Source organism: Motacilla alba, chromosome 2 (assembly GCF_015832195.1).
Source record: "Motacilla alba alba isolate MOTALB_02 chromosome 2, Motacilla_alba_V1.0_pri, whole genome shotgun sequence".
Classification (NCBI taxonomy): domain Eukaryota; kingdom Metazoa; phylum Chordata; class Aves; order Passeriformes; family Motacillidae; genus Motacilla; species Motacilla alba.
In genome coordinates this window covers 130952762-130976250 of record NC_052017.1, presented here as the reverse complement: position 1 = coordinate 130976250, position 23489 = coordinate 130952762, and the positions used below count along the sequence as shown (strand labels likewise).

Sequence of the window (23489 nt, the reverse complement as noted above, 5' to 3'; positions counted from 1 at the left end):
TCTGCCAGCTGCTTGCTGCAGGACAGAAGAAGGGCAGTCAAACCAATGTAAACCCCACTTTGAAAGGGGCGAGGCAGTGGCACAGCTTGGGCAGAAGAAGTGTGGCTGCCCCATTCCTGAAAGTTTCAAGCCAGGCTGGGTGGGGCCCTGGGCAACCTGGTCAAGTGGAAGGTGTCCCTGTCCATGGCAGGGGGTTGGAACTGGATCATCTTTAAGGTCCCTCCCAACCCAAACCATTCTGTGATTCTACGGTAATATGTTGGAATGAAATGTTTTCAGAAGGGTGACTGCTGAAATGAACACCATTCAGTGTGTTCAGCATAAAATTAACATGTGTTTTTAACATACTTTCCTCCCCCAAATATGGTAGACTCCAAACCTCCCAGCTGGCTGAAACAGAAGCCTTTTATGCCCCTTTTATTTATATGCTCCTTTTATTTAGGAAATATTTCCCCTGGATTTTATAAGTATGCACATTTTTGTCTTCCCTAGAATGTGATAAGAAACTAATGAACAAAATTTAATGTAACAATGGCTTAAAGACTTGTTTGGGTTTTTCCCCCAAGAAGTCCTAGGCTATGTCTTTACCTGGAATAAAAAAAAAAAAAAAGTATTTTAATGTACCTATAAAGTCCAAATTGAAATAGGTTTTCCTACTGTTCTGCTATAAACTGACTGCTAGAACAGGGGTTAGGTTCAATTTTTAGAGGGTCTATCCAAAAAAATAAGAACACTTAGGCATTTTTGAGCTTTCATGGAGAAATCTGGGGAAACTGCATTATAGTACCTGTGCCTCATTGTGTGAAACACCTCCAACTGTGAGCAATAAAGTAAAAAATGTATTTGAACAGACATAACATTTTTGGAGGGGGATGAAAGAAAAGCTCAATAAATCACATCAATTTGGTAAATCTGAACAACACTCTCCAACACCTTCCACTTGGCACGTTGGCAGTAGTCACGGATATTTTCTGCTCTAGCTGGAACTGCTCTGCAGTGAGCAGCTCCTGCCCTCTCCCTTCCCTGCTCTCAATAGTACTTTTTCTCCAGCTCAGAAAAATGCAGTCACGGAACATGCTGATGTCTTGCTCCTGTTTTCTGCAGCAAAGATATATTCCTTTAGTCAAACACATCAATTCTATAGAGGTAAAGCTTCAAAAACAGACATAAGCACAGTGCTCCAGAGAAGATGTACCATCTGCCTTCCCCTCTCCTCCTCCTCCTCAAAGGAAGGAAGAAAGAAATGTAGCAGAGGCTTAGCTCTTCATTACCTGCTTGCACTGACATTCATGAGATTCCCTGCAGGATTTTTCTTGCTAACCAGGCAGCATGAACACCCACAAAAATTGGCAAGGAGATGACTTTTAACTCATTTTCACAAACTGGCTCTACTTCAAGTAGACAATGTCTCTCTGGTATCAAACCAGGAAAAAATTTGGTTTTGCTTTCCTCTGAAAAACCAGAAAATTCAAGTAGCCATCTTACTCTTTGCCTTGAATGCTAACAGTGAAACATGATGTTTCAAGGATTAAAAGGAATTTAATTTCACCTCTCAAAGCCTGAGGATGAAGTTGCATGTTGGCCTGATAATGTATTTTAGCTGAGCATTGTAAAACCTGAAGTAGAGTTTGCTTTCTTCACTGTCTGCACCCTTGCCACTACTCTAGAGGTGCAGGCACTATTGCTGGCAGCAGGGAACACTCAGATGTTGAATTCAGAGCTTGGACATTGCATCAGGAGAGAGCTGTCACTGTTACACCAGTCATTAGAATGCAGCATTATGCATCCACATGATATTAGTATCCTGGGAAAATCAGACTCTTGGTACAGAAGCAAAAACTTCACTTGGTTGTCTTAAGTTTTTTGGATTGAGAAAAGTTAAACCATCTCCTTCAGGAAAAAAAAAAAAAAAAAGAAACTCAGAAAAGAAAGCAAAATAAAACCAACCAAACTTCTTTTATCCAATCCACCCTGAGTAAGGAAATTTACTCTCTTGGCAGAACTATACAAGGCTTGACAAGGCTTGAGATAGACTTGACAGATGACTCAGATCAGAAACACAAAGAAGCAGTGGGTAAGAAAGTACTGTTGTAGAAGTGTGGCTGCAGAGTTACTCAGTACAGGAAAGCATGTGCATTCTCAGATAATATTAATCTTAATTAGCTTTAATTTAAGTCAATTTGTTGTCTGGATGCTACCAAGAAGTGTTATGCCAAACAGGTTATCCAAGATACTTCCCTATCTCAGAATAGTTACTTCTGGACTTTGAGTTACAGCTTGGCTGATTTGAGTCTCTTGGGGCAGTGAGGTTCTGTGGCTGCACGTAGGAAGTGGCATGTTTGAGAGACAGCAAGCAAGCTCTGTTTGGAAATGACCAAATTTGCTGTACACAATCTCTTTTGTATGGCCCCTATTGCAGGATCAGCTAGCAAGGCTCTGGGAGGAAGCAGCACCCAACAGAATTACATGATTGAGGCTTTTATGAGTTACTGGAAGTCTTCCACAGCCTGAAGAAACAGTTGCAGTTTATTGCATCAATGAGAGTACAATTTACATTAGAAAGTAAAACTAGGTTGTTTGTTCCAGGAAATTATTGCCATAGTTTGACACCACTTACTACCTTGAAGGTGAAGAGCAGTATCACTCCGTTGTAGTCATTAGTAATAATTCTGAACAGCTCATCAACCTTAATACCTCCTGTGGCAGACAAGGAAACTCTGACTGCAATTGCTACCATTTACCAGTACAGATAGCAAGTAAACTCCTGAATACTGGCAACAGTGGGATGGATGACACTTTTGTGTTGCTACAAATATATGCAGCACTGGAATCAGTTACCTTCCACCACTTTGTCTTGATCAAGCATGAGATTTTAACTTACCATAGGAATTTACATGGTTGCCTTTTACCTATACTTGTCAAAAATATTATAAGAAATATTGATGTTTCCTGTTTAAATACCCTCTGTTTCCTGCCTTCTTTTATGTTTCTCCAATGTCACGTTAGGTAGGGAGTCTTGCTCCAGGTAAACACCAGTTGAATCAGCTTGTCTTGAGTGTGCTTACCTAGCTCCAGATGGTCCTGCCACTGCATCTGGCTGCTCTTTGCTTCAGATTCAAGATGAATTCCAGATAAATCCATTGTTCAGATTTACCACCACTTCTGGCCTGGACATGGTCTAGAAACAAGAGATTCCTTCTATTCCGTTCATCTGTGATGAAGGTTTGAACCTGAGCCCCAAATCCACATACTCCAGTCACTGCAGGTATTTGCATTTTGATCCTACACTACAAAGGTTTTGCTAATAACTATACACACAACTTCTCTGTAGGATGGAGAAACATTTTACATTAGCAATGGAGACCTGTTGCTGCTGACAGAGTGAAACCACCTCCCTGAAAAATTCAAGCTATCTGGCTTTTTTCACCTTTATGTGTTGTGTCTGATTTGGCTTTGAGTTCCAGGAGAGATGCCAACAAATCTTTGTTAGTGAGAATATTGGTTTTTTCTACTCCAAAGCCCATGGGACTGTGCTGGGAAAACTTGGTATCCAGGAGCTTCCTAGCATGACTTCAGTCCACTTTCACCCCTCTCTGGGCAGACTTTACAACAAATGATGTGCAATATCTCACTGCAGGCAACTCACCACGTCTCCCTCCCCAGATCACTGCAGCTGCTAGGAAAACCAGTATCCCTCAAATTAGACACCTACTTTAAAGAAGAACAGTGTGCTTCACAGCAACAGACATGATAAATGCTGTGAGTAATGACAGATCCATGTGTTAACAGCACTATCAGCCACCTACTGGCTCCTTTCTTCTTTTGATAAAGGCTTTTCTCCCCTGGAAGAAGCACACACTTCTCGTGTCAAGGTGGATCTCTCTGCAGAAGCAGTGGGAGCAGAAGGCAGAAGTTCTGAAGTCCTGACTGCAGCAGTGAAACAGGCTCAGGGCTGATCAAACAACTGGGGCTCTTTGCCTCAGTTTCCTCACTTGTAATAGGAATGATGTTTGCATTGCAATCCTACTGCAAGGTGCAGTTAATATTTGCACAGTGGAGCTTGGGAGATACCAAACATCAGATATTCCCAGGATACACCAGTAAATCAATTGTATTACAGTGAACAAAAGCACAGTGAACAAAAGCTGGCACAGATGCTAGCATAATGTTATGTATTTTGGTACAAAGTGAAATAAAAACTTTGCCTTCTGTCCTCAGATTTCTTGTCAAACATCCATTGCTTCAGATGCTGAAGCAGTTAGTAATACAAACATATTTTTACCCTACTTTATTTTACACTAAAAAGTGAAGAACCATGATTGAATCTTAATACAAAAAAAAGGGCTTAAGTTACATTCTCCTGGGATCATCCGTAGCAAAGCATAATAAGTTTCTCAATATCTGACCTAATTATATCTGTCCTTCTAAGTTTTGTTTCCCATAAGAGCTAAAAGTCTGGTTAAAAATAACATTTGAAATTCCTCCAAGTTCCAACAGAACTTTTTCAGCTTCTCTCAAATTTAATACCTATTTTTGCTTTAATTTTCACCCAACATTAAAAGTTATGGTTTGAAGGCCAGCATTCTGCTCTGTTATCCGGTTCCTAAATATGTTTGCATGAGATAAACTTGAGAAATGGGGGGGGGATCATATTATGTGTGTCTATTTCATGTTAGAAAAATATGGCAGCTATCAAAACAAGTGACAGACACACATGGGGAAGGAAGGATGTCTTTGTGGTTGGAAAGGAATTGGCTGTGTTAGAAATGTACCTTCTGACTCTCATCAAGGTCTCTTGACAGAAAACACCAGGCAATTCTGCAGTGTTGTGTGTGTCATCTGTCCTACCTAAGCGCCCAGTGTGAGTCACTGCCCCAGAGCAAAGGTGATGGAAGGTGATACAGGCCCCAGACCCTGTGACCCGTCAGTCCTGTTCAGAGCTCCCCATATCCAGGCAAGAGTTGGCAAATTGTACTACTGTTGGGATGGCAGAATTCTTCATACTCACCTCTTCCTGCTGGGCCTGTTACGAGAGGGCTGGCACAGAGCTAAAGCTGGAATGCTTTGCATCTAAATCCACTTCACACAGCAGCCAGGGATGCCAGTGGCCATTTAAGACCTTTGTGCCTCAGTTTCCCACCTGTAACCCATGGATAACAGCACTGACCTTCCTGAATAGCCATCACAAGGCTGAAGTGCTCACATTTGCCAAGAGCTAGGAAATCAGGCCTGAAGTGTTAAAGAAATACAAAGGATTATTATAAACAGTCCCACTCCATTCCCAGGGAGGTTGATAATAAATAATCTTTATACAGCACCCTCCACTGTGAATAGGCCAAGAAACAAGAGAGTCTGCAAACAGAGATAAAACCAGGATTTTTGGATGGGAAATTCAGATTAGCTCTTTTCTATTGAGAAGCTTTTCGGGCCTTGTGGAAGGAAGAATCTGGAGATCAGACTGACTATTTGAACATCAAGCTTTGTGCACCTGCAGGAGTTCTGCATCCGTGACTGTGGATGGGCCATAAAGCCCATCCTTGAGGTTTATAAATGGTGCTGCCTGCTCTCAAGAGCAGAGCTGGTGTGAGCTCTGTTTTCACGGTTCAGCTCACGGGAGGGGGGCGCAAGCTGAACAACAAATGCAGGTTATAATTGCCCAGTCGTTCTGCTTCAAGGGTCTGGGACACTTAAATGTCACAGTATATAAATGGGAATTGTTGGAAGAAATAGAGCAAAGTGATTTCAAAGGCATCCGAGTCCGGGGCTTTTGCTGGTTCATAGTACAGGTTCGAGGCTGGAGCAGATTGCTGAAATTCCCTCAGAAAGAGGCAGTGAAGGGCTGGAGGATGAGGCAGCAGCTCCTCAGTGGGCCCTGTGGTGGAAAGGTCTGGTTTTGCTGCATGGGCAGCAGCACAGTTTGTGGTTACAATATTCCCGATGGATGTGTGTGCGCGTTCGGATCCCTGCAGGCTGAGATGGGCCGGGCTCTCCAGTTTCACTGACCTTGCCTTAGCCATGGGGTTATTCTGCTGGTGCAAAACCTGGCTGCAAGCTCTGAATCCTAATATAACTTAAGCCTTTGGCTTTTCCTTAAGAATTCCTGTGAGGGACACATTTATACCTTTGCTGTGGGCTGCCTTAGGACCAGGGGCTGCTGTGAGTGCCCAGCTTTAACTGCAGCACTCTGCTATGGGGAATTCAAGGCAGAATCAACCAAAGGCTCCTCAGAAGAGCTGGTGGCACTGAGAATTGCTATCCTCAGAACAAGGGGCCAGGGCTGAGTTGCTCCTGCCACAGGAAAGGGGAAGGGCAGCACTGTGATGGAAAACCAGGCTTGCTACTGCCACCCCTACTGCAGAGATAGGAAGGGTGAAGACAGAAATGCTATTGCAGGATGGGGCCCTTCCTTCACCCCCAACAGCAAACACTGCCCTGGCTCCCTGCACTCCTGAGCACCAAGCACCAAGGCTGGCAGAGCTCAGGAAGTGTTTGAAGAATGCTCTCACACACATGGTGTGACCCTTGGTGCTGAGCAGGACCAGGAGATGGACTCAGTGATCCTTGTGGGTCCCGTCCAACTCAGCTTATTCTGTGATTCTCTGAGCCTTGTTTCCCAGGGCTGCTGCCTTGTGTTGCTGTGACAGCCTGAAGTCCTGTGTCTGTGCTGTGCCAGCACTCATCCCTTGCATTCCTCTGAGGAGTGGGGGACTGCATCTGCAGCATGTCTGCACTTGGTGACAAAACACTGTCTGTCCCTGCAGAAGGCTTTGCTGATATCTAAAATCTGCTTGGACTAGATGATCTCTGTAGGTCCCTTGCAATAGAACTGTTCTGGTCTAGTCAAGTCTAGTCTATCCTCTGTCTCAGAGCCACCTTGCTCTTCCCAGTGGTAGGGTCCCATACAGCAGGCACTGTGCAAAATGTCTGGAACCAAGGCTTCCCCTCCTGAGACAGAAACCATCAGGGGGTGGCTGGGGCTGGTAGGGAGCAGAGCATCCCATGTTCATCCCCAGAACAACAAAACCACCAGGCAAAGGAGGGAAGAAGACAACACAGCAGAGCTGGGCTTTACTTACATGCCATTCCAGCTAGCTGAGGAATGGAATACAATAGTAGTGCCCTGGCTCACTCGTAATGTAAAGGGGGTGTTACCTGTGAATTAAATACAATGTGCTTCTATTCTCAAATTTCTAGCTATTCTCCCCTGTATAAGGTGTTGATGTGACTTTATTTCTTTTATACATCTTCTTTTGGTTTTTTTAAGAGTAAAGTATAGTAGAAATTAAGGATCCTAGACACTTCTGAAGGTTTAAGTAGCCCAAATTTTGGAAATTGACAGGGGTAGGGGGTTTCACTAAGATGCTTTCTAATTAAAAATGGTTTGCAAGCACCAAGCCCATAATGTTCGTTGATGATATGTCACAGCTCTGCCACTACCACTTTGGGAAGCAGTACACGGAGAAATGGCTGTTATAGAAAAGCCAGTGAGATAAATCTTGAAATAATTTTACCAACATTAGGCATCCTATTTTAGGAAGAAACTGAAGAGAGGCATTTTTATTTTTTTTCATTTTAAAATATTGGTATTTCCAAAAGCAAGATATTCATAGGTGATGAGATTGATTTACAGCAATGGTGCACACAAACATTCGCTTGCTCCTAGATTGTGAGCAGGAATGTCAGACTCATTTCTAAATTGGGCAATTGCACCTGTATGTGTAACATTCCAAACATAGTAGGTGCTTCTTACTGTTTCTCTATGTCTGATTTTGAAAAATCTGTTCCTTGCTAGATTGAACTCCTTGCTTCTCAAGTATCTTCTCTGCATACGAGTTTGCATGTGACATACATCCAGGAGTTCTCTGCAGATTCAGTTCTGATGCTGTACTTTCAGATGTTGTTTTCATTCTTCCATAACATTTTTCAGTCCTCCCTTTCATTTCTATCTAGCTCTCAATAAACCTTTATAATCCTGATATGCTGTTTTCATAGTTTCTCCAATAACCTCTTTGAAGACGCTGGACAAGCTAGACCATCTCTGAAATGATACAAAACATTTTCCTAATGTGGATATTATGTGTGCCAAGAAATTCCTGAATCACTTTGAGTACTCCCATACTGCATTCATGAATGTCAGCAGCAGTCACAGGAGCTGTCTGTCCTTGCTGGAGACTCCTTCCTCCCAGGAAGGATATTCTCCATCTCTAGGTTACCACATCTGCCACTGCCAGTTCTAAGAAAGAGTTTCCCATCCCTCAACAGGAAATATTCGATCATCCACCCAAAGCCCATCAGGACTAATTCTATTCAGTATCTAAGCAACAATTCAGATAGCAAATGTTGGGGGGGAGGGGTGGGGGGGAGGAACTTATGGCCAAATACTGTCCCAATGTCTCTTTTTAAACAATGAGCTTTTTTTCCTGCTTCTTGTCTAGACCAAGTTCTGATCACCCAGGAAAGGCCAAAGCAAAGACACTTTAAGCAGAGACATAAAACCAAGATCGTGTCCCTTGGTAATTCTGGATTTCCAGCAGAGCTCTTCAGCTGTTGCAAGAGCCTTTACACAATCACTGTTCCTCTGCTCCTTTCCCTGCCCTGTAGGGAGGTTTCCTGCCCTGCTCCCTCAGCACCCAGGCTGTCCCGGCTGGCTGGGGCCGTTTGTGGCCAAGGTGCAAAGCAAAGCTGTGCCTGGGAGCTGTGCTGTGCCCTGGCTGGAGCAGAGCCCTGCCCAGGGCAGCCTGCTGGACCCTGTGCAGGGCAGGGCTCCTGCTCTTCTAACTGCTGCAGGCCTGCTAAAGGCAATGAGGGCTTGTTCTGCTAGCTCTATTTGTGAGAACGTTCAAATACCAAAGTTAAATCCAGGCTTATCCTCTCTTTTCTTTACATAAAAGCTTCCACTCAAAGCAGATGTTCTCAAATCTATTATCCTCTATATTGTTCATATTGGTTCTAATTTTTCCCACGTTGCTCAAAGCTCTATCCTCAGGTGACTGTTCTCTGAGCTTTCCCAGCTCAGCTTTAACTTTCAAATAAGATTTATCCATTAAAAAACAATTCTACTGCTTTTTGCAGCTATCATTTTGTCACATATGGATTTATTCAATAAATGCTTTTAATAGCAACATTTCTAGGCTTTGTTTGTCAAGAGCTGCCAGGCTTTTACAAGCTGGGGTTGGCACAGACGCTGAATTGCCTCTCTGTACCCAGGGGAGAGCTTCCTGCTGGTCATGACAGAGGTCCTGCACACACAAGTAAATGAAAGGAAATTAAAAATACGGGTAGCTACATAATTCACAGCCAGTAAACGGTGAAGAGTATCAGGCTTCCAGCAACTTCTGGACCTCAGCAAAGCTTCTAGTAAAAGCAGGGATATGTGATTTTAATTTGCAGTTCCAAGATCTACTGAAAAACCTAAAAGCCCAGTTTCAACACAAGCACCGGGACAGGGAACTATACAAAGGCCATCAGCAAGAGCAAATTCAGCCAGCCCAAGGGCACTGGGAAGTGACAGCTGACAGGACAGAAGAGAGGTCAAGATCAGTACGCCAAGAATCTTTCATTCATGGGTCAGCCTGAAACTAAACAGCATTGCTGCTGCCTGCCTGCTGCGTGCTGCGGGGCAACGGGTGTCCAGTATTTGTGTCTCGGTGCACCCTGCATCCACCCATGCAGGCCTTCATGGGTGTCTCTCTTGAGCAACTGTGGAAGGTGGTGGTTAAAAAAAAAGAGGGAGTCTTTCCCTCTGTTCTGTTTCCCCAGTCCTTTCTGAGGTCTTCAGATGTCTATTGCTAAAGTGTCCTCCTTGAAAGTGGCACAGTATAAAGTTTGTCTAAAGCAAAATCAAAGGAGAAAATACATTGCCTAACATTATTTTTTAGGGTTTTCAAGAACTCTAAACTTGTTTTGGTGCACCTTTTGCTTTCTTTCAATGAAGTATATAATACAGTCAGACATTAATAGGATTTCTTTTTGCTCATCTTCCTCCACTCCTTCCATACTTACCCATTCAGTCCCACAAGGACTTATTAATTAAATTCTCTCTGAACAGTGTTATCTCTCTTTGACTATCTCTATTTTCTGTACTGCAGCTTGTGTACATTGTAGAGAGGAACCAGAGAGAGGAAAGAACCAAATAAAAAGATCCCTCCAGGAATACAGTATTCGATTATACAAAGAAAACCAGCAGTTCCGATTGCTCATCCTTATTTCCCAGAGGAGGCCTCAAATATCTTTTTTCTTTGGCTCTTTGAAAAGAATTTCCTTTTCTGGTAAAATCATTTTACCTGAGAAGTGTAGGCCAGGCTTTTGGTCACATTCACCTGCTTTTCCACGAGCAGCTGTTACCAATTGTTCTTCTCCATGTTTGGCCTCCAGCAAACAGATTTAGGGTATTTTGCAGCTCGCCATGGCTTTGTGTCTGGGCTCCAGGACCTTCCACCAGACCTGGGTTTCCAGGGGGGAACATGGTTTCATGTGAATCACATAGTGGGCTCTTCTCACAAACATCAGAGTGTCATAAATGTGTTACTGCTGACAACAGTCATGATGAGATCCTGAAAAAAAACAAAAAAAAAGAATAAGCATGGGGCCCCAAGCCCCCTCTCATCTCCTGAAGGGCTGTACCTGTTTTATGGACAAAGAACAATTTCTGCTCCCAGAGTGGCCAAAGTCAGGTCCCCCAGGGCTAAAGTGACCACAAATAACAGAATAACTCTTACAAACTTAAATGGGAAGTGCAATAGTATATATAATTAACCGAGCGTTTCAAGCTGTGAACTCCCTTGAAGTCCACGCGTTGTATGACTCACACCCATCACACCCAGGGTATATGTGCACACATATACATGTCTTGATATGTTCAGTATTTTGTTCTTGTCTAAAAATAAGGTTGCAAAACTGAATGGGAAAATCCATGTGCTCCCTTACTGGAAACCTGGTATTACCTCCAGTTTACCATTTCCCAACTAGCTAGATATTGTATCATTTATCTTGGATCTCCCCCAAGATTAATGGCATCATCTGTACAGCGTTAACAGCCTAATCTTGCTAAATCTCTTTGTTTTGAATGTGATTGTGCCTGATCTTCATTATTTTAATTGTTTAATATATTATAATTAATTAGATCTGACAGATTCCAGTTCAGCCCGACATTTCACATCTGTCTGCGAGCTGTGGGCAGCACAAGACAAACCAGGCTAATTCCAGGCTTCTCAGTCCAGAGACCAGGTACTATTTTTGCCACTGTCTTGTTTATCTGCAGGCAAGTCATCTATCTTTCTGTTTCTCCCAGGGATTCCAGCTTGCTGTGTTTATAGCCTAACTGGATCTCAGCACAGGTTGACATCTTTACATGGATTGTTAGGGAAGCAGGAATAACAACCCTCAGCCCATCCCATCCACAGCTGCCTTCTAAGCAGGACTGGCTCCTGGTTGAACCAAGCACAGCAACAAGGACCGTGAACACGGACACTCATGAATATGTATGATGTTTCAGCATAAAACATGGAGACCTCCCTTTCCTCCACACCCACCTCATGTCAAGCTCTGGCAAGATTTTGGGACTTCCCACAGGACAGACTTTCTGCCTACGCCTTTTAATTACCGTGCGTGACAGAGCCCCGTCAGAGTCATGTCAGTTTTCTCTTGATGCTGCTGCTGCTGCTGTTGCTGCTGCATGCACACGCATCCAGACCCTTTGCACCTCTCCAATGGTGCATCTTCATTCTGCCCACATCCAGCTTGAAGCAAAGAAAATTTTTTTGCCAGGGATTAAGAGCTATTTGTTTCTTCCAAAGGTAGAGCTGTGAGAAGAGCAAGTTTTCCTTTCCACCAGTGAATGAAGCTTCTCTTCCCCATCACCTTAACACAGCACTTCAGTGGGAAGAGCACTCACCAGGGACATGGAGGACTCCAATTCACTTCTCCACCTCAGAGAAGGCAAATCCATTTCTTTAGGGCACACTCTTGCTATCAGTCTCCACAAGGGGATCTTTAGCTCCTGCTAAGTGTTTGTCCAAAAATTAATAACAGAGCATTGATCCTAAGAGCAACAGCAGCCTGCTGGTCTGCTGTCCAGAGCTCACAAACAAGGGTGAAAAGATCTGTTTCTGCTCTGTGCCCTAAGGACTACTTTTGCATCTATCTGGAGATCACTGTGTAAAATAAATTCAGGATATCTCTTCGAGGAGTATCAGGGTTCCCTAGCACCCTCCTTGCAGCTGTAAGCAGTATGGTGAAAGACCAAACCCCCCCTTATATATAAAAAATCAGACCTTGACTGAATTCATCACGAAAAAGAAGATGGGAAGAAACAAACATATGCAGAAACCTGCTGCTGTCATCTCCACAAGAAAAGCACATGTTAATGCCCCCCAACCTGATAAAAGACATTCCCTTTGGCATTGTGGACAGCCAACTGCCCGGGCTCCCTTGACAGTAATGAACAGATGCTCCAAGGAAGACACAACAGGTGTGATGGGAGAAGAGCAGCATGCACTTGGTCCAGCAAAGATGCCCCCCCAAGGTTACAGAATAAGTGCCTGCCAGTACCACACCTCAGAAATACTGCCTTTGCAGTACACATGGTTTTGTGGCAGCCAGCCTTCTCTAGAAATGTTTAATCAAAATTAATTAAGACCCTCTCCCAAAAACCCCAGGAAAAATATTATCTTACTTGAGGACCTTGGTACAAAAGAGCAGAGAAAAGGATCTCTAGCAAACATGGAGATTGATTTCAAAACACTAGGGGAAAAAAACGTACCTCCTGTATTTTTTAATCCCTTTAATTATTGTCAGATCTGTGACATATTCAGTTAGAACAACTGTAATCAAAATAATATACTGTGTGGTTTTTGTCATCTTGTTTAGAGATTCTTTTCCACTCCCAAAACAACACAGGCTTATTTTAAGGTAGAGACACTTTTCTTCTTGCAATTTATTTTTCCTCTGAAGAAAACACACTTTCAAATTATATGCAGGATGGATTCATGAATTTGAAGCCGTTTCCAGGCTATTAGGGGTGCAAAAGGAGAGTTTGTGGCGTTAGGGCCAGGTATGCTCACATCCACCCCAGTAGCCATGACCACAGACTGGGAGGAACCTGGCAGGAGCTATTGTAGCCCAGGGAGAATTTGTCAGAGCAAGAAGCTTGCTGGGGAAGGGAGGAGCAAGACAAAATCACCAGCAAGGCTGGTCTGTGGGAGGAAGATCACAGCAGGAGGGAGAGCGGGAATTTTTGGTTGGTGGCAAAGCACCAAGGCACAGGAAAAGAGCACTTTAGTTCTGCATATATCCAAATGAATGTATTGAGCAGTCCTCGACCACCCTCTGAGCTGCTATGCCATATTTACTTGGGGAAGTGATCTGCTGGGGATATAAATTGTTGTAGGAATGTCAGAGTGATGCCAGGGAATGTGTGAGCCAGGGGCAGGACATGCCAACAAACTCCCAAATCTTCCTGGGAATGGCCCACTGTACAAGTGCCAGGAGAGGATTCATTTACAGCTGAGGTGAAGGTATGTCAGCCTAGCTTGTTAACCAAAAACCTACAGCAAAAATCTTCCCTGAGTTGTGTCCAGATACTGAGGAGTAGCTTTGGTGTCAGAGACCAAGTGCCTATGCACTGAGAGCTCAAAAGCTTCATCAGAAAGAGAACCCCTGCACCAGCTACTAGTAGGAGATGGAGAAAACAAAAAGTTCAGCGAGTCAGAGAGTTTCTTCATCAGTGCTGAGCAGCTGCACCACAGACTGCATTGACAGACGGATACAAGCCTGGAATTCAGGACATTTTGAGAACTTCCTGCCTGGACATCAACCCTAGCTATAGCTGGACACCTCCAAATCTCCACTTTGTCTTGTAAACTGCTTCTTGAAGAAACCCCTACCCCATGTGCTTTCTGATAGTTGCGGGATACAGTACAGATCTTTCTACATCCCATGAGATTATCTATGGATCTTATCTGTAGTAGTGATTTTTCTTCAGCCAAATTTTGAAACTAGATAGGCTTCATTCTTTTATTACCCTCCTTCTTTTCTGTCTTCACAGTAAGTGGAACATTTTCTTCAGCAGGTTTTTTTCCCCAAATCTTGTCCCTCCACCTATTCTCCTTAGAAAGGCACCTAACCTCTGCTTTTGAGTTCTGAGCTTTCCTTGTGCACACAATCTTCTCTGAATAATTGGCTTAATTCATAGCCTAGCAAGTCTTCCTGTGCACTGTTGTCTCCATACAACTTTTTGCATTTGCAGGCGTGAGCTGTAACCAGCTCTGGTGACAGTTTTTCTACTGTAAAAGAAGAAAAATGACATTGTAAAATCTGGAGCTGATCAACAAATCTGTTGGTGAAGCTCAGAGCAGCTCGCAGCATTCTGAAGTTAGTCTACTGCTGTTATTGCTGCTCACATGCTGCTTATTGTATCATAGAGATCATCTGGTTACAGCCTAGTTGTACTCCTAATTAGCCAACCTAGAAGTCTGCCAAGTTTGAAAAAAACAAAATAGTTTAACTGAGAAGTGAGACATTAACTATTTGAGAGATAATATCATCTACAAACTTGGTCGTCTTGTTCAGGAGTTTAACCTTTTTCTCATTGAAACATCCTTTTCAAGTTAAGTGATACAAAAAAGACAACCCAAAAGTTGGGAGAAAAAAAGAGTGCCTGCCCTGTGAGACGTTAGGCCTGGATTTTCTTCTTCAAAAATCTTTCTTTGGGGCTTAGGTTTCAAAGTCTGCCCCAGATAAATGACAAGAAAGATTGGCCTGGTAACTCTGGCACTAACTTGCAAATATGATCTCAGCTCCTTTTCCAGGCTCAGGTTTTTCCATATGGCCACAGGGAAATCATATGGACATTTGCCTGAGAGCTCCGTCCCTACAGAGGCTTTCCCTGCAGGACTGAGTGTAGATGACAATTTGCTGCTGACCTCTAAACGACTGTAAAACTGTAACTTGGCCACATTGCAAGTACTCCCACTAATTTTATACTTCCTGGGGCTTATCTATTATGCAAAACCAGTCAGGTTTCACAAGCTGGAAGTTGTGTAGAAGAGCAGCTTTTCTCACAGCCCAGTACTATACATGTGTGTAGTCTTTGTTTTGACATCAGCTCAATTGTGTCCTGTTTAGATAATTGATCAGAGAACTCCTCCAAACATTTCCAGGCTAGATAAGTTATCCATCTTGTGTAAGAATCTGACAGAAAAGACAAAGGAGGCAGGGCATTTTTCTTTGTTTCTCCAGCTAAGCTGATTTGTAAAGTATAAAACTCTCATATGTTTTTTAGAGTAACACACACCTGTGGGGCAGTTGTAAAGCTCCATATAAGAATATTATAAAACCATGGCAATGTACTATTTCAATTGTGTGTATAGATTTAAAAAGTTATAATTTCCTTCATTCTAGTAAGCCTCTCTTAAACTAGATTCATTAGCTCCCACACACAACAGCTGGGTCTTCAAAATGTCAGGTAGCCGACAAGGGGGCATGATAAGAATCCACAAGTGTTTCAGGAGTATAAATATCAAAGCAGGAGATTCTCCAGGCAGGATGGAAAAGGGTAAGTACCAATTAGTTTTGTTACAGCAATTGACAGGAGCACATCCTAACAGCCTGGTTGAACTTGTTGGATGAAGAAACAGCCAGCCATTAACTGGCTCACACCAGGGTCTATATTTGAGACCTCATTTCTAAATCAGACAGGAGCCTTAGAGCAGTTAAGTTACAGAAATTGATGCTGAGCCAGGAGAGCAAAGGGAATACAAAGATAGTAACAGGCTCCAGAGATCCTGGGAGGAAAAACGGTGTTCAGGGCCAAAAGGAGGAAGAAGAGGCAGGGCAAGAGAATTGAGTTGTTCTGTAAGAACTTTAACAAACAAGGTGGGCTTTGATTGATTGTTTTCATAGACTTAAGTTCCTCGTCTCCTAAAATCTCTTCTGCCTTACAACCTCAGGTTCTCTTCCAAGGCCCAATGTCTACAGGGCACATGCTCTGCTCAAACAAAACATCTTTGAGCCCACTCCACTGGGCTGGGGGCTCTCAGCGCTGTGGAAGGGCTGCACCCACCTGCCTCTGCCTCAGCACAGGCATTTCATTACACGCTTTGTCCTCTGTACAGCTGCAGTTTTTCACAAACCTTATTGATCTTGAGATTTCAGCTCATCTTTCAAATTTGCTTGAAACCCAGTCCCAAAGTTTTTCAGAGGAATTGCTGAATGTACAGAGAGATAAACAACACACTCTCACAAAGCTAACTTCAAAGGCAACCAGGCTAAAAAATGCCAAGTTTTAATTTCTGACCCTGTTCATGCTAAATGTTGTCTAACACTCTGGCAGCAATTCGTGGCCCTGAGATCTTCCCTCAGTATCCTACCAAGAATATAAAATAAATTCTGATAAATGTAGTCAGTATAAAATAAAGTGAGTTGAAATTGGTTGCTGGGATGCAAAACTGAAGCTGACAGGCAGTTGTGAGGAAACTTGCAAGAAAATGCTTATTTTATGTATTTCTTTGGGGCTTAGCAGCTTGGAGCTGTCAAGATGGTTTTGCACGTGCTCGGCAGCAAAAACAAGGGAACTGAGCAATTTTACCAGTAGAAAATGTAAATTCCTACTGCATTAAGCGAAGCTTCAAGATTAGAAGTGCTATTAATGCCTATAACTTGAATAAAGTTACTTTAGTACGTACTTAGAGGCCTAAGTTTTCCTTGTAAAACTACATTTGAATTCCTTTAGTAGCCTGTTGTGATAATTTTGCCAAGGGCTTGTGGAAATCTAAGTAAAATATATTAGTAAATTTACCTCCATCCACAGCTCTATCAAACTGTTCAGATACCAGTAAGTGATTAATGAGATTTTTTTACTCTAGAAATTAAAAAGGACCACCTCATGAAACAACCTTTGAAGTGCTGTCCCATTTTATTTTTAGCTTCAAATTATTATCTGATAAACAATTTGCTGTATTAATAATTCCTTGGATTACCTTGTAGACATATAGGTTCAATACGTTACCCATTGATCCTTTTAATGGCAAATGCTTAGCGTGAGAGTTTAGAAGTTGGTGTGTATCCTAGAGGAGCTGTGCTGTTTCATTTTTAGGTCCTCCAGAAATCCTCAGAGCATACCCTATGAGAATTGCACCTTAGCATTTTTTCTGATCCCTTCAACTCCAACAACTATGTTCTATTTCTAAAGAATGCTAAGAAAATAAATAATTTATATTTAAAAAATAAGAGACAAACTGAGGATAAATGCATGCAAGATGAGAAGCTCTGAAATTAAGTGGCACAACTGATTTGAACCAAGACATTATGGAGCCTTTCTCCTGACAGTCAACATTAAAATAACATTAGCTAGTAAGAACAAATAAATAAAAAATAAGTCCAAAAATAAATCAAAGTAGGTATAATAGGATGATAGTCTCAAGTTTGCTTCAAGACATCCTATCTCTTCTGGCTACATTTTTAAAGTGTTACCCTGCTCACTGGAGAGCAGTTACACATAGTGGAAATGAATACGAGCTAAAGAGTTCTGAGTTCCCAAATCCCAATGGCCATTGTTTGCAAAAAGTAGAGAACTGTATTAATCTATAAATGAACAGGGTTACTCTGGATTCAGTAATTCAGCCCTGTGTGAAGGACTGGGATAAGTCTGATGCATAGTTCATTTATCAATGCCATGCTAAGTTCACTCAAACTTACTTGCAGCCCCAGAGGACTCAAGTTCAGTCAGTGCTCCCAAAGGAGCAGGTGCCCAGCCACCTTCCTGCATCCCAGGGCACAGCGTGCCCATCTTGGCACCATCCCTCTTGCTTTCTGGAGGGAGAAATGATGAAGAAAAGAGATGTGATGGGCTCTGTATCTATGGAAGACATGCAAATACCTCAGCACTAGGCAATCAGATAGGAATGAGAATATAATAAAATCATAATATATAAATCATGTATATTCTACTTGCAGGCCTCTATCTAGCCAAGAATTTTCAAACATTCATGTTAAATCTCCTTCTTGTTGCTGATGGTGGGGATATTTCATTTGGATTCCTCAAAATTCTGATGACTGCAGCAGCATCCCTAAAACACTTGCTCCCTAGCTGCATCTCAAAATAGTCTGATTAATCAACCTTACTCATGAGTGATGAACTTTGTTATTACATGCAACTTTTGAGTTCATATCTAATAATTGTAAGATCAGTGCAAGTACAGAAACAAACTGGATTTTCTCTGAGAAAACAGATACACCCGATGCAATGGCATGATGCCTTTTTCAAAATGAGCTCTCAACAAGTCAAGAACTTGCACACTTTTACAATGTCCCTAACGTACTTGAAGACTGCAATGAAAGGAAATAAATGAGATTCAGCACCTATGCATAGATACAAACATGCATACGTGTATGTGACAGCCTGACCACCCAGACCTCTCAAACCTCCTTTCAGCTATTGGATTAGTGGAAGTAAATGCAGCCCTATAAGTGCAGCCGATTCCTGATGTTTTCCCCCATCTCATATGCTGAGGGTCAGAAATAAAGTTCTTTAGAGTAAATCCAGCTCTTAGTGTCCTCTCTGCAAACTCACAGTCTTTCATAAGTTTCAGGAGCTTTCTCTAAACAAGGAAGACTAGCATCTAGCTTCCTTTCTCAGAAAGGTCAGTAGGAAGCAAAGAGCAGTGCTGATTTATCTTCATCACTTGGTGACAGGTTCTGTGAAGACAGTTGCCATTTTTCTTTTTTTTTTTTTTCCGAATCAGGGAATGTGGTAACCTACAATTCATCATTTCTATGGCATTTATTTGTTGGGTATCCTGTCCTCCTTGGATACTTGTCACTGTTGACAAGATGTTTGCAAACATTTAAAAATAATTTTGGTGGAAAGTATCTTCACATGGTACTGACAGGTGAATTGGAGGAATGACCCTTAGGGACACTTCCAACCGTGCACTAACTCTCCAAAATATATACACCTAAATCCATCTGTATACAGAATCATTTAAGGATTTGAATCCAATGTAAACTATTACTTATGCAGGACTCCTCACTGGCACGTTGATTCTTTGGCTAGATTTGTAATTTTTATCAAAAAACTAGACTACAAACAGATGAGGAGACTACAGAATGTTTGAAGAGGCAGAGAGGAAGGCCTTGTGAGATCCAGCAGCTCCAACTACTTTCCACTCAGTGATGGAAAATAGTAGCCTTATCCACAATTCCTGATTTATCACTGGCACCAGACAGAGAGTCAGAATCTGACTCATTTTAGAACACTGGGGATGGGGGAGGGAACAAAAAAGAAAAGAACACTCTAGATGTGTGCATCCTTCACTTTCAGGTGGGTCAACCTACAAGAGTGTCCTGAGGATGAAGAGTATCCATTGATCCAAAAGCACAATCAGACTACAAAGGAGGTGAACAAAAGATCTTATTCCCTTCTGCAAAGCTTGAAGTTTGGCTTGTAAATCACAAGCAGTGGCCAAGGAAAAATAATAAAGATAGGTATGATATATACCTAAAAATGTCAATAAATGTTTCATTCCAGAAAGGCTGTATTAATTGAAGGATCTTACTTTTGCTAAGTGGGAGAAAGAAATTCAAAACCCTACAGAAGCACACAAAGGCTGCATGAAAATACACCCATATGCATATGATCATGTAGCCTGAGAATCAGCCCCGAAAGGTATGTAACAAAATCACAACAGTCAGGATTTTAAGCAAGCAGCTTTTGGAAATGTAGCTCTTAACAGCAGGAGAGCACACAACAGAGCTGCCAGCTCTTCTTTTCTTCCCTCTGCAGGCCGTAAATTTGCAGAATCATCTCCTGGTCTCTGGGGAAATGCCCTTTGCTAAGCTGCCTTTGCTCATTTTCCTGTTCCCAGGAAAAGAAAACCCAAAAACAACACAAACACCAACCAACAGTAACTCAGAACATCTCCATATTCTAGCAGCAGCCTGGTTAGCACCAAGAGCCACCACCACGAGCCTTCCAGTCCTGACAGCAGTCACTGACTTCCAAGAGATATTCTTACGCATTTCCTGGGTTGTTGTTCCTGGTCTATGTGAAGGTGGCCCCCCAAAAATCCTGCCATTCTCTTCTAGTACGGGGATAACCCTACCTTGTACTTGTCTACTTTTAATTAATTATGCTTAAGCACAAGAAAGAATAACTAAGCACTTGTGGAGAAAGGATGGGAAGGAAGAACTAAAAGCTGTTTTGGAGGGGAAATAAAATATATCCGGAGTAATTGTTTCCCCTCCCCATCCCTGGATTTCTTCTTCTCATGTAAGAAAGTAAAGTAAGAATGAGTGTAAATAAACACGCATATATGTACTTTCATATGCAAATGTTTCTAACTCTGCAAATGAGTTTTTGCTGCTGGCTGCCGCCTGACAGTCTGAGATAGTGAAAGTGCAAGTCATCGAACAAAAAGCTGTGAGGAGAGCAACAGAGAAAATGCATCTGAAGAACAGGAAAGCTGCTTAAAGCCCAGGTTTTTAGGAGACCGAGTTCCCTGGTCAAAACTGCAATAAGCAAGACAAAACAAAACATTCCACAATGAGGGAAAAGTGCAGGATGTGTAAGAATAAAAGACAGCAGGCAAGTATCTGTTTGGGAGACAGAATATGCAAAGGTGAGTAAGCTAATTCCTCGGATCTGTTCCAAATGGCAGTGTTCATGAAATCCAGAGGAGTGGAAATGGTGTTTGGCAAAAATAGCCCACTTAAAGGGGAAAGAGTGCAGCGTCTATTGACGCACGGGGCTGCTAGCAAACAAAACTATGGTTAGTGGCAATTAGGGTTGTTGCTGGAGATGTTCCGTTCACTCCAAAACCAAAAATAATGGAAAGGACAGAATGGAAAGGCTGATGCTTTCCTTCCACAAAACTATTAACGCTGCCTACAGTATTGCAGCTACTTCACACGGGATTCCCCTGTATTTCCTGGAAATATCAAAATGCTGTACACACTTGTGCTTCATTCTAATGCAGGCTCCAGTTTGGGTTCTTTATGCACTTTTAAGGATTATAATTTTTCTTGCATCAGTTAATTTTTCATCATGTTACCAGAAAATATTCAAGTACCTCAGAAAACGTATGCTCTATATTTGGGTGGTTGCCATTTCAATGAGACTTTTCTACAAAATAAGGGTTTTTAGCTTATGTTAAAAATGAACTCTGTAACATAACTTGAAACAAGATGCAGCAAATGCTGTGCCATCATACCATCTGTGTTCAAGTACAGCTCTAAAGCTCTCCTCCTATTGCTTCCTAAAGTGGAAAATAATGGTAAAAAATAAAAACATATAAGATGAAGCATCGTGTATTGGAATACATTATGAACCTAAGCTTTACAATGTTTGTTTCAAAAACCCCCCTCTGTACCTATATACTCCAATGAAGCATCATTTAGAAACCAAGGAGAAGGGTTATATTCTTCACATTTAAATTAAGCAACGGTGATGTTCTCACCTGACACAGCTAGTAAATTCTGGTGAGCTTCACTCTGCACAATATTGCCTATTTTGCTTTTTTTAGCTCTTTTCACAAGCTTTCCAACAATATTCCATAGGAACACGAGTGAAATTCATTAAACCTTGGAGTTAATTGAAGGAACTAGAACTGATGAGAAATAATTTTTTAAATATCCCACTGTTAATGTCTGACATGACAGAGGTTGATGGGCAAAACTTGCATGGAGTACATTACGACAAACCCCAACATACATCTTAGGCCACGAGGAAGGGTAGTAAGAAATCCAGAAACAAACTCTGCAGGTGAAATGCCACCATGGGAGAACTAACTGCTCTTTATATGATATAATGAAAAAAAGCCTGGTTCTTAAAAAGTCAACTTTGATATAAGGATCTTAAAGTAGCACCTTTCTGATATTCAGTCAAAATACAGGATCGCTGTTTTGAAGATGAAAGTGACCCCGTTCTGATCACTTTATCTCACTCTCAGGTTTACACTTTGTCCCGGCAGGGTGCAAGACCACCCTAGGAAGCTGTCCTGGAACTGCCTGGAAAAGACAGGGAGAGGCGTGCAGGCAAGAGCAGGAGGCAGAGCATCTGCGGGAGAACCTGTAGATGCTGTTCCCTCTGGTACCGAACCAACCTGCTCCCGGCCACTCTAGAACACAAATATATCCATAACTTCCTCCTGCTTTCCAGAAGCAAGCACCTCACTCTTCCCACGCTGCTCCCTCACTCTGCCCCACCAACAGATTTTTATGGCTGTAGACACAAATACAGGCCCGTCCTGCGCAGGGGCTCTTCCTGCGGGAGCTGTTCCGAGCAATCAGCCGAGCGAGCCGCGGTGATCCGGCGGAGCCGCCCCGGGAGCCGCCGCCCGTTCCGGCTGCGGCCGCACAGCCGGGACCCCGTCCCGGGCACGTGACCGGAGCCCGAGGTTTTCCGTGAGCTGTGCACCGAGCGGGAGCAGGGCGGAGAGCTGCCGGGGTCTCCCGCAGGCACGGCAGCCTGCCGCAAGCCCCCGGGAGGGAATCCCGCTCCCACTCTGGAGGTGCTCCTGGCCCATGGCAGTGCCAGGTACAACAGGAATCTAGAGGAGAACCTTTAGCCTACCTGGCCCTTTTAAAAAAAAAATATATCGAGGTGCTTTCTCCATCTTATTATTCTCCATTTTATTTCTAATCCTGTGAAACAGTGCTGATCCCAGAGCCCAGGAGAAAGCAGGAGAGGTCAGGACACTGCATACTTGAGACAAGGATTCAGGCTGGGGCATGCTGTTCAGAAACGAGACAAGGGAATGCCGACTTCCAAGACCTTTAGGAAACAGGGTGGTTTTTTTCGGAAAATGAAAAAGCATTTCCAACAACGGCAGTGTTTATTAATACTCTTCCTACTGCTGTCAGCAGGTTCTCATCAGCGTTTGGGTGGTGCTGTCCGAAATGCCCGCTTGCCTTTCCAAGGGAGAGGCTTCCAGAGGGACCGTCCCGCGCCTGCAGAGCCGCTGAGCGCCCATCCGCCAGCCCCGGGTGGGGGGGTCTCCCAGGGCCTGCCGCCATCCCCGGTCCCCCATCCTCTTCCGGACTTCTCGTTTTTAACCCCTAGCATGGGTGGCGCTCCCGGGGCAGGATGAGGCTCCGCGGCGCGGCTCGATGCGGAGCCGTCCCGCGGCCGCGGGTGTGCCGGGACAGCCCCGGTCCCCCCGACACCCCGGGGGCTCAGCCACCCAGCCACGCACGGGGCTCGGCGGGGGATACTGGGGAGACTGGGAGCTCTGGGCGGCACAAAGCCCGGAGAGCCCGCCCGGGGTGCGTGGGGGGCGGCGGTGACATCCGCGCACACCCCGCGGCCGCACGAGGAGGCGGCGCTGCCGCCCCCGCTCCGTGCCGCAGGCGCGGGCACCGTTCCGCTGCCCCCGGGCGGGTGCGGGGGTCTCCCCGCCGGGCCGGGGCCGGTACAGCGGGAGGGGCGGGACGCGGCCCCGAACCCGCGGCGCCCCCGGGCCGCCCCGCTCGCCTCGGGGCTTGGGGCGGGGGGC

The 23489-nt window shown here is 43.6% G+C and overlaps 1 long non-coding RNA gene across 2 annotated transcripts; it reads right to left on the bottom strand.

The window, feature by feature from the left end:
- Positions 1 to 207: 207 nt before the first annotated feature.
- On the bottom strand, positions 208 to 22655 carry LOC119697027. Of its 2 annotated transcripts, none has more exons than XR_005255704.1 (3): positions 21862 to 22655; positions 10284 to 10553; positions 208 to 9239 (listed from the first exon to the last, which is right to left on the bottom strand). It is a non-coding gene; the product is annotated as an uncharacterized LOC119697027 (long non-coding RNA). The 2 variants fall into 2 exon arrangements; XR_005255703.1 differs by having other exon boundaries at positions 208 to 10553; positions 21862 to 22002; positions 22098 to 22655.
- Between the last annotated feature and the right edge of the window lie 834 nt (positions 22656 to 23489).